We start from the raw sequence: 9464 nt of genomic DNA on the forward strand, positions 1-9464 counted from the left end.
TGAAATGTGATGCAGTGGACGGAATGAAATGGGATGCAGTCGCTGAGTGAAATGGGATACAGTGACTGAGTGAAATGGGATGCAGTGACTGCGTGAAATGGGATGCAGTGACTGAGGGAATTGGGATGCTCTGACTGAGTGAAGTGGGATGCTGTGACTGAGGGTAATGCGATGCAGTGACTGAGGGTAATGCGATGCAGTGACTGAGGGAATGGAGATGCAGTGACTGTGGGAAAAGGGTTGCAATGACTGAGTGAAATGTGATGCAGTGACTGAGTGAAATGGGATGCAGTGACAGAGGGAAAGGAGACCCACTGAATGTGGGAAATGGGATGCAGTGACTGAGTGAAATGGGGTGCAGTGACTGACTGAAATGGGATGGAGTGACTGAGTGAAATGGGAGTCAGTGACTGAGTGAAATGGGAGGCAGTGACTGAGTGAAATGGGAGGCAGTGACTGAGTGAAATGGGAGGCAGTGACTGAGTGAAATGGGAGGCATTGACTGAGTGAAATGTGATGCAGTGACTTTGGGAAATGGGATGCATTGACTGAGTGAAATGGGAGGCAGTGACTGAGGGAAAGGAGACCCACTGAATGTGGGAAATGGGAAGCAGTGACTGAGTGAAATGGGGTGCAGTGACTGACTGAAATGGGATGGAGTGACTGAGTGAAATGTGATGCAGTGGACGAGGTGAAATGGGATGCAGTGGCTGAGTGAAATGGGGTGCAGTGACTGACTGAAATGGGATGGAGTGACTGAGTGAAATGGGAGTCAGTGACTGACTGAAATGGGATGGAGTGACTGAGTGAAATGGGAGTCAGTGACTGAGTGAAATGGGAGTCAGTGACTGAGTGAAATGGGAGGCAGTGACTGAGTGAATTGGGAGGCAGTGACTGAGTGAAATGTGATGCAGTGACTTTGGGAAATGGGATGCATTGACTGAGTGAAATGGGAGGCAGTGACTGAGTGAAATGGGATGCAGTGACTGAGTGAAATGTGATGCAGTGACTGAGTGAAATGTGATGCAGTGGACGAGGTGAAATGGGATGCAGTGGCTGAGTGAAATGGGATGCAGTGGCTGAGTGAAATGGGATGCAGTGACTGAGGGAATTGGGATGCAGCGGCTGAAGGAAAGGAGACGCAGTGACTTTTGGAAACGGGTTGCAGTGACTGAGTGAAATAGGATGCAGTGATTGAGTGGAATGCGATGCAGTGACTGAGTGAAATGGGATGCAGTGGCTGAGTGAAATGGGATGCAGTGGCTGAGTGAAATGGGATGCTGTGACTGAGTGAAATGCGATGCTGTGACTGAGTGAAATGGGGTGCAGTGACTGAGTGAAATGGGATGCTGTGCCTCAGTGGAATGGGATGCCGTGACTGAGGGAAAGGTGATTCAGTTACTGTGGGAAATGGCAAGCTGTGACTGAGGAAAGGAGATGCAGTGACACTGGGAAATGGGACGCAATGACGGAGGGAAATGGGACGCAGTGACTGAGTGAAATGGGATGCAGTGGCTCAGTGAAATGGGATGCAGTCACTGAGTGAAATGGGATGCCGTGGCTGAGTGAAATGGGATGCAGTGACTGAGTGAAATGCGATGCTGTGACTGAGTGAAATGGGGTGCAGTGACTGAGTGAAATGGGATGCTGTGCCTCAGTGGAATGGGATGCAGTGACTGAGGGAAAGGTGATTCAGTGACTGTGGGAAATGGCAAGCTGTGACTGAGGAAAGGAGATGCAGTGACTCTGGGAAATGGGATGCAATGACGGAGGGAAATGGGACACAGTGGCTGAGTGAAATGGGATGCCGTGTCTGTGGGAAACGGGATGCGGTGACTGTGGGGAATGTTATGCAGTGACCGAGGGAAATGGGATTCAGTGACTGCGTGAAATGGGATGCAGTGACTGAGATAAATGGGATGCAGTGACTGATGTAAATGGGATGCAGTGACTGAGGGAAAGGAGATGCAGTGCCTGTGGAAATGGGATGCTGCGACTGAGGGTAATGGGTATGCAGTGACTGAGTGAAATGCGATGCTGTGACTGAGTGAAATGGGGTGCAGTGACTGAGTGAAATGGGATGCAGTGGCTGAATGGAATGGGATGCAGGGACTGAGGGAAATGGGATGCTGTGACTCAGTGGAATGGGATGCAGTGAGTGAGGGAAAGGTGATTCAGTGACTGTGGGAAATGGCAAGCTGTGACTGAGGAAAGGAGATGCAGTGACTGTGGGAAATGGGACGCAATGACGGAGGGAAATGGGACGCAGTGACTGAGTGAAATGGGATGCAGTGGCTCAGTGAAATGGGATGCCGTGGCTGAGTGAAATGGGATGCCGTGGCTGAGTGAAATGGGATGCCGTGGCTGAGTGAAATGGGATGCCGTGGCTGAGTGAAATGGGATGCCGTGGCTGAGTGAAATGGGAAGCAGTGACTGAGTGAAATGTGATGCAGTGACTGAGTGAAATGTGATGCAGTGACTGAGTGAAGTGGGAGGCAGCGACTGAGTGAAATGGGTGGCAGCGACTGAGTGAAATGGGTGGCAGTGACTGATTGTAATGGGATGCTGTGACTGAGGGTAATGTAATGCAGTGACTGAGTGAAATGGGTGGCGGTCACTGAGTGAAATGGGAGGCCGTCACTGAGTGAAATGGGATGCTGTGACTGAGGGTAATGCAGTTAATGGCAAAAGGAGATGCAGTGACTGAGTGAAATGGGTGGCAGTGACTGTGTGAAGTGGGAGTCAGTGACTGTGTGAAGTGGGAGGCAGTGACTGAGTGAAATGGGATGCAGTGACTGAGTGAAATGGGAGGCAGTGATTGCGTGAAGTGGGAGGCAGTGACTGAGTGAAATGGGATGCACTCACTGAGTGAAATGGGATACTGTGACTGTGGGAAATGGGTTGCAGTGACTGAGGGAAATGGGACGCAGTGACTGAGTGCAATGGGACGCAGTGACTGAGTGTAATGGGACGCAGTGACTGAGTGTAATGGGACGAATTGACTGAGTGAAATGGGACGAATTGACTGAGTGAAATGGGTGGCAGTGACTGATTGTAATGGGATGCTGTGACTGAGGGTAATGTAATGCAGTGACTGAGTGAAATGGGATGCAGTGACTGAGTGTAATGGGATGCAGTGACTGAGTGTAATGGGATGCAGTGACTGAGTGTCATGGGACGAATTGACTGTGTGTAATGGGACGAATTGACTGAGTGAAATGGGACGCAGTCACTGAGTGAAATGGGTTGCTGTGACTGAGGGAAATGTGATGCAGTGTCTGTGTGAAATGTGATGCAGTGACTGAGGGTAATGGGATGCAGTGGCTGATGGAAATGGGTTGCAGTGACTTAGTGAAATGGGAGGCAGTGACTGAGTGAAATGGGAGGCAGTGACTGAGTGAATTGGGAGGCAGTGACTGAGTGAATTGGGAGGCAGTGACTGAGGGGAATGGGATGCAGTGACTGAGGGAAATGAGAAGCAGTGACTTACGGGGAAGGAGATGCAGTGACTGTGGGAAATGGAATGCCGTGTCTGAGTGTAATGGGATGCACTGTCTGAGTTCAATGAGATTCACTGTCTCAGTTAAATGGGATGCAGTGACTGAGTGAAATGGGATGGAGTGACTGAGGAAAGGGGATGCAGTGACGATGGGAAATGGGATGCAGTGACTGTCTGAAATGGGTTGGAGTGTCTGAGTGTAATGGGATGGAATGACTGAGTGAAATGGAAGTCAGTGACTGAGTGAAATGGAAGTCAGTGACTGAGTGAATTGGGAGGCAGTGACTGAGTGAATTGGGAGGCAGTGACTGAGTGAATTGGGAGGCAGTGACTGAGTGAATTGGGAGGCAGTGACTGAGTGAAGTGGGAGGCAGTGACTGAGTGAAGTGGGAGGCAGTCACTGAGTGAAGTGGGAGGCAGTCACTGAGTGAAATGGGATGCTGTGACTGAGGGTAATGTGATGCAGTGACTGAGTGAAATGCGATGCAGTTAATGGCAAAAGGAGATGCAGTGACTGTGTGAAGTGGGAGGCAGTGACTCGGTGAAATGGGAGCAGTGACTGAGTGAAATGGGAGGCAGTGATTGCATGAAGTGGGATGCACTCACTGAGTGAAATGGGATGCTGTGACTGATGGAAATGGGATACTGTGACTGTGGGAAATGGGTTGCAGTGACTGTGGGAAATGGGTTGCAGTGACTGAGGGAAATGGGACGCAGTGAGTGAGTGCAATGGGACGCAGTGATTGCGTGAAGTGGGAGGCAGTGACTGAGTGAAATGGGATGCACTCACTGGGTGAAATGGGATGCTGTGACTGATGGAAATGGGATACTGTGACTGAGGGTAATGTGATGCAGTGACTGAGTGAAATGGGACGCAGTGACTGAGTGTAATGGGACGAATTGACTGAGTGTAATGGGACGAATTGACTGAGTGTAATGGGACGAATTGACTGAGTGAAATGGGACGCAGTCACTGAGTGAAATGGGACGCTGTGACTGAGGGAAATGTGATGCAGTGTCTGTGTGAAATGTGATGCAGTGACTGAGGGTAATGGGATGCAGTGGCTGATGGAAATGGGTTGCAGTGACTTAGTGAAATGGGAGGCAGTGACTGAGTGAAATGGGAGGCAGTGACTGAGTGAAATGGGAGGCAGTGACTGAGGGGAATGGGATGCAGTGGCTGATGGAAATGGGATGCAGTGACTGAGGGAAATGAGATGCAGTGACTTAGGGGAAGGAGATGCAGTGACTGTGGGAAATGGAATACTGTGTCTGAGTGTAATGGGATGCACTGTCTCAGTTCAATGAGATTCACTGTCTCAGTTAAGTGGGATGCAGTGACTGAGTGAAATGGGATGCTCTGACTGAGTGAAGTGGGATGCTGTGACTGAGGGTAATGCGATGCAGTGACTGAGGGAATGGAGATGCAGTGACTGTGGGAAAAGGGTTGCAATGACTGAGTGAAATGTGATGCAGTGACTGAGTGAAATGGGATGCAGTGACAGAGGGAAAGGAGACCCACTGAATGTGGGAAATGGGATGCAGTGACTGAGTGAAATGGGGTGCAGTGACTGACTGAAATGGGATGGAGTGACTGAGGAAAGGAGATGCAGTGACGATGACAAATGGGATGCAGTGACTGACTGAAATGGGTTGGAGTGTCTGAGTGAAATGGGATGGAGTGACTGAGTGAAATGGGAGTCAGTGACTGAGTGAAATGGGAGTCAGTGACTGAGTGAAATTGGAGGCAGTGACTGAGTGAAATGGGAGGCAGTGACTGAGTGAAATGGGAGGCAGTGACTGAGTGAAATGGGAGGCAGTGACTGAGTGAAATGGGAGGCAGTGCCTTTTGGAAATGGGATGCAGTGACTGAGTGAAATGTGATGCAGTGGACGGAATGAAATGGGATGCAGTCGCTGAGTGAAATGGGATACAGTGACTGAGTGAAATGGGATGCAGTGACTGCGTGAAATGGGATGCAGTGACTGAGGGAATTGGGATGCTCTGACTGAGTGAAGTGGGATGCTGTGACTGAGGGTAATGCGATGCAGTGACTGAGGGTAATGCGATGCAGTGACTGAGGGAATGGAGATGCAGTGACTGTGGGAAAAGGGTTGCAATGACTGAGTGAAATGTGATGCAGTGACTGAGTGAAATGGGATGCAGTGACAGAGGGAAAGGAGACCCACTGAATGTGGGAAATGGGATGCAGTGACTGAGTGAAATGGGGTGCAGTGACTGACTGAAATGGGATGGAGTGACTGAGTGAAATGGGAGTCAGTGACTGAGTGAAATGGGAGTCAGTGACTGAGTGAAATGGGAGGCAGTGACTGAGTGAAATGGGAGGCAGTGACTGAGTGAAATGGGAGGCATTGACTGAGTGAAATGTGATGCAGTGACTTTGGGAAATGGGATGCATTGACTGAGTGAAATGGGAGGCAGTGACTGAGGGAAAGGAGACCCACTGAATGTGGGAAATGGGAAGCAGTGACTGAGTGAAATGGGGTGCAGTGACTGACTGAAATGGGATGGAGTGACTGAGGAAAGGAGATGCAGTGACGATGACAAATGGGATGCAGTGACTGACTGAAATGGGTTGGAGTGTCTGAGTGAAATGGGATGGAGTGACTGAGTGAAATGGGAGTCAGTGACTGAGTGAAATGGGAGTCAGTGACTGAGTGAAATGGGAGTCAGTGACTGAGTGAAATGGGAGGCAGTGACTGAGTGAAATGGGAGGCAGTGACTGAGTGAAATGTGATGCAGTGACTTTGGGAAATGGGATGCATTGACTGAGTGAAATGGGAGGCAGTGACTGAGTGAAATGGGATGCAGTGACTGAGTGAAATGGGATGCAGTGACTGAGTGAAATGTGATGCAGTGACTGAGTGAAATGTGATGCAGTGGACGAGGTGAAATGGGATGCAGTGGCTGAGTGAAATGGGATGCAGTGGCTGAGTGAAATGGGATGCAGTGACTGAGGGAATTGGGATGCAGCGGCTGAAGGAAAGGAGACGCAGTGACTTTTGAAACGGGTTGCAGTGACTGAGTGAAATAGGATGCAGTGATTGAGTGGAATGCGATGCAGTGACTGAGTGAAATGGGATGCAGTGACTGAGTGAAATGGGATGCTGTGCCTCAGTGGAATGGGATGCAGTGACTGAGGGAAAGGTGATTCAGTGACTGTGGGAAATGGCAAGCTGTGACTGAGGAAAGGAGATGCAGTGACTGTGGGAAATGGGACGCAATGACGGAGGGAAATGGGACGCAGTGACTGAGTGAAATGGGATGCAGTGGCTCAGTGAAATGGGATGCAGTCACTGAGTGAAATGGGATGCCGTGGCTGAGTGAAATGGGAAGCAGTGACTGAGTGAAATGTGATGCAGTGGCTGAGTGAAATGGGTGGCAGTGACTGAGTGAAATGGGTGGCAGTGACTGAGTGAAATGGGAGGCAGTGACTGAGTGAAGTGGGAGGCAGTGACTGAGTGAAGTGGGAGGCAGTGACTGTGCGAAGTGGGAGTCAGTGACTGTGTGAAGTGGGAGGCAGTGACTCGGTGAAATGGGATGCAGTGACTGAGTGAAATGGGATACAGTGACTGTGGGAAATGGGTTGCAGTGACTGAGGGAAATGGGACGCAGTGACTGAGTGCAATGGGACGCAGTGACTGAGTGTAATGGGACGAATTGACTGAGTGTAATGAAACGAATTGACTGAGTGAAATGGGATGCTGTGACTGAGTGAAATGGGAGGCAGTGATTGCGTGAAGTGGGAGGCAGTGACTGAGTGAATTGGGATGCTGTGACTGATGGAAATGGGATACTGTGACTGAGGGTAATGTGATGCAGTGACTGTGGGTAAGGGGATGCAGTGACTGAGTGAAATGGGATGCGGTGACTGAGTGTAATGGGACGAATTGACTGAGTGAAATGGGACGCAGTCACTGAGTGAAATGGGTTGCTGTGACTGAGGGAAATGTGATGCAGTATCTGTGTGAAATGTGATGCAGTGACTGAGGGTAATGGGATGCAGTGGCTGATGGAAATGGGTTGCAGTGACTTAGTGAAATGGGAGGCAGTGACTGAGTGAAATGGGAGGCAGTGACTGAGTGAAATGGGATGCCGTGTCTGTGGGAAACGGGATGCGGTGACTGTGGGGAATGTTATGCAGTGACCGAGGGAAATGGGATTCAGTGACTGCGTGAAATGGGACGCAGTGACAGCGTGAAATGGGATGCAGTGACTGAGATAAATGGGATGCAGTGACTGATGTAAATGGGATGCAGTGACTGATGTAAATGGGATGCAGTGACTGAGGGAAAGGAGATGCAGTGCCTGTGGAAACGGGATGCTGCGACTGAGGGTAATGGGTATGCAGTGACTGTGGGAAATGGGATGCAGTGACTGAGTGAAATGGAATGCAGTGACTGATGGAAATGGGATGCAGTGACTGAGGGAAACGAGATGCAGTTAATGGCGAAAGGAGATGCAGTGACTGAGTGAAATGGGTGGCAGTGACTGAGTGAAGTGGGAGGCAGTGACTGAGTGAAGTGGGATGCAGTGACTGAGTGAAGTGGGATGCAGTGACTGAGTGAAATGGGAGGCAGTCACTGAGTGAAATGGGTGTCAGTGACTGAGTGAAATGGGAGTCAGTGACTGAGTGAAATGGGAGTCAGTGACTGATGGAAATGGGATGCAGTGACTGAGGGAAATGAGATGCAGTTAATGGCAAAAGGAGATGCAGTGACTGAGTGAAATGGGTGGCAGTGACTGTGTGAAGTGGGAGGCAGTGACTGTGAAGTGGGAGGCAGTGACTCGGTGAAATGGGATGCAGTGACTGAGTGAAATGGGAGGCAGTGATTGCGTGAAGTGGGAGGCAGTGACTAAGTGAAATGGGATGCACTCACTGAGTGAAATGGGATGCTGTGACTGATGGAAATGGGATACTGTGACTGTGGGAAATGGGTTGCAGTGACTGTGGGAAATGGGTTGCAGTAACTGAGGGAAATGGGACGAATTGACTGAGTGTAATGGGACGAATTGACTGAGTGAAATGGGACGCAGTCACTGAGTGAAATGGGACGCAGTCACTGAGTGAAATGGGATGCTGTGACTGAGGGAAATGTGATGCAGTGTCTGTGTGAAATGTGATGCAGTGACTGAGGGGAATGGGATGCAGTGGCTGATGGAAATGGGATGCAGTGACTGAGGGAAATGAGATGCAGTGACTGAGGGGAAGGAGATGCAGTGACTCTGGGAAATGGAATGCTGTGTCTGAGTGTAATGGGATGCACTGTCTCAGTTCAATGAGATTCACTGTCTCAGTTAAATGGGATGCTCTGACTGAGTGAAATGGGATGCTCTGACTGAGTGAAGTGGGGTGCTGTGACTTAGGGACATGGGATGCTGTGACTGAGTGAAATGGGATGGAGTGACTGAGGAAAGGAGATGCAGTGACTATGGGAAATGGGATGCAGTGACTGCCTGAAATGGGATGCAGTGACTGAATGAAATGGGATGCAGTGACTGAATGAAATGGGATGCAGTGACTGAATGAAATGGGATGGAGTGACTGACTGAAATGGGATGGAGTGTCTGAATGAAATGGGAGTCAGTGACTGAGTGAAATGGGAGTCAGTGACTGAGTGAAATGGGAGTCAGTGACTGAGTGAAATGGGAGTCAGTGACTGAGTGAAATGGGAGGCAGTGACTGAGTGAAATGGGAGGCAGTGACTGAGTGAAATGGGAGGCAGTGACTGAGTGAAATGTGATGCAGTGGATGGAGTGAAATGGGATGCAGTCGCTGAGTGAAATGGGATGCAGTGACTGAGTGAAATGTGATGCAGTGGATGAGTGAAATGGGATGCAGTGACTGAGTGAAATGGGATGCAGTGACTGAGTGAAATGGGATGCAGTGACTGCGTGAAGTGGGATGCAGTGACAGGGAATTGGGATGCAGTGGCTGAAGGAA

The sequence above is a fragment of the Stegostoma tigrinum genome, chromosome 48 (genome assembly GCF_030684315.1).
Source record: "Stegostoma tigrinum isolate sSteTig4 chromosome 48, sSteTig4.hap1, whole genome shotgun sequence".
NCBI classification, from domain to species: domain Eukaryota; kingdom Metazoa; phylum Chordata; class Chondrichthyes; order Orectolobiformes; family Stegostomatidae; genus Stegostoma; species Stegostoma tigrinum.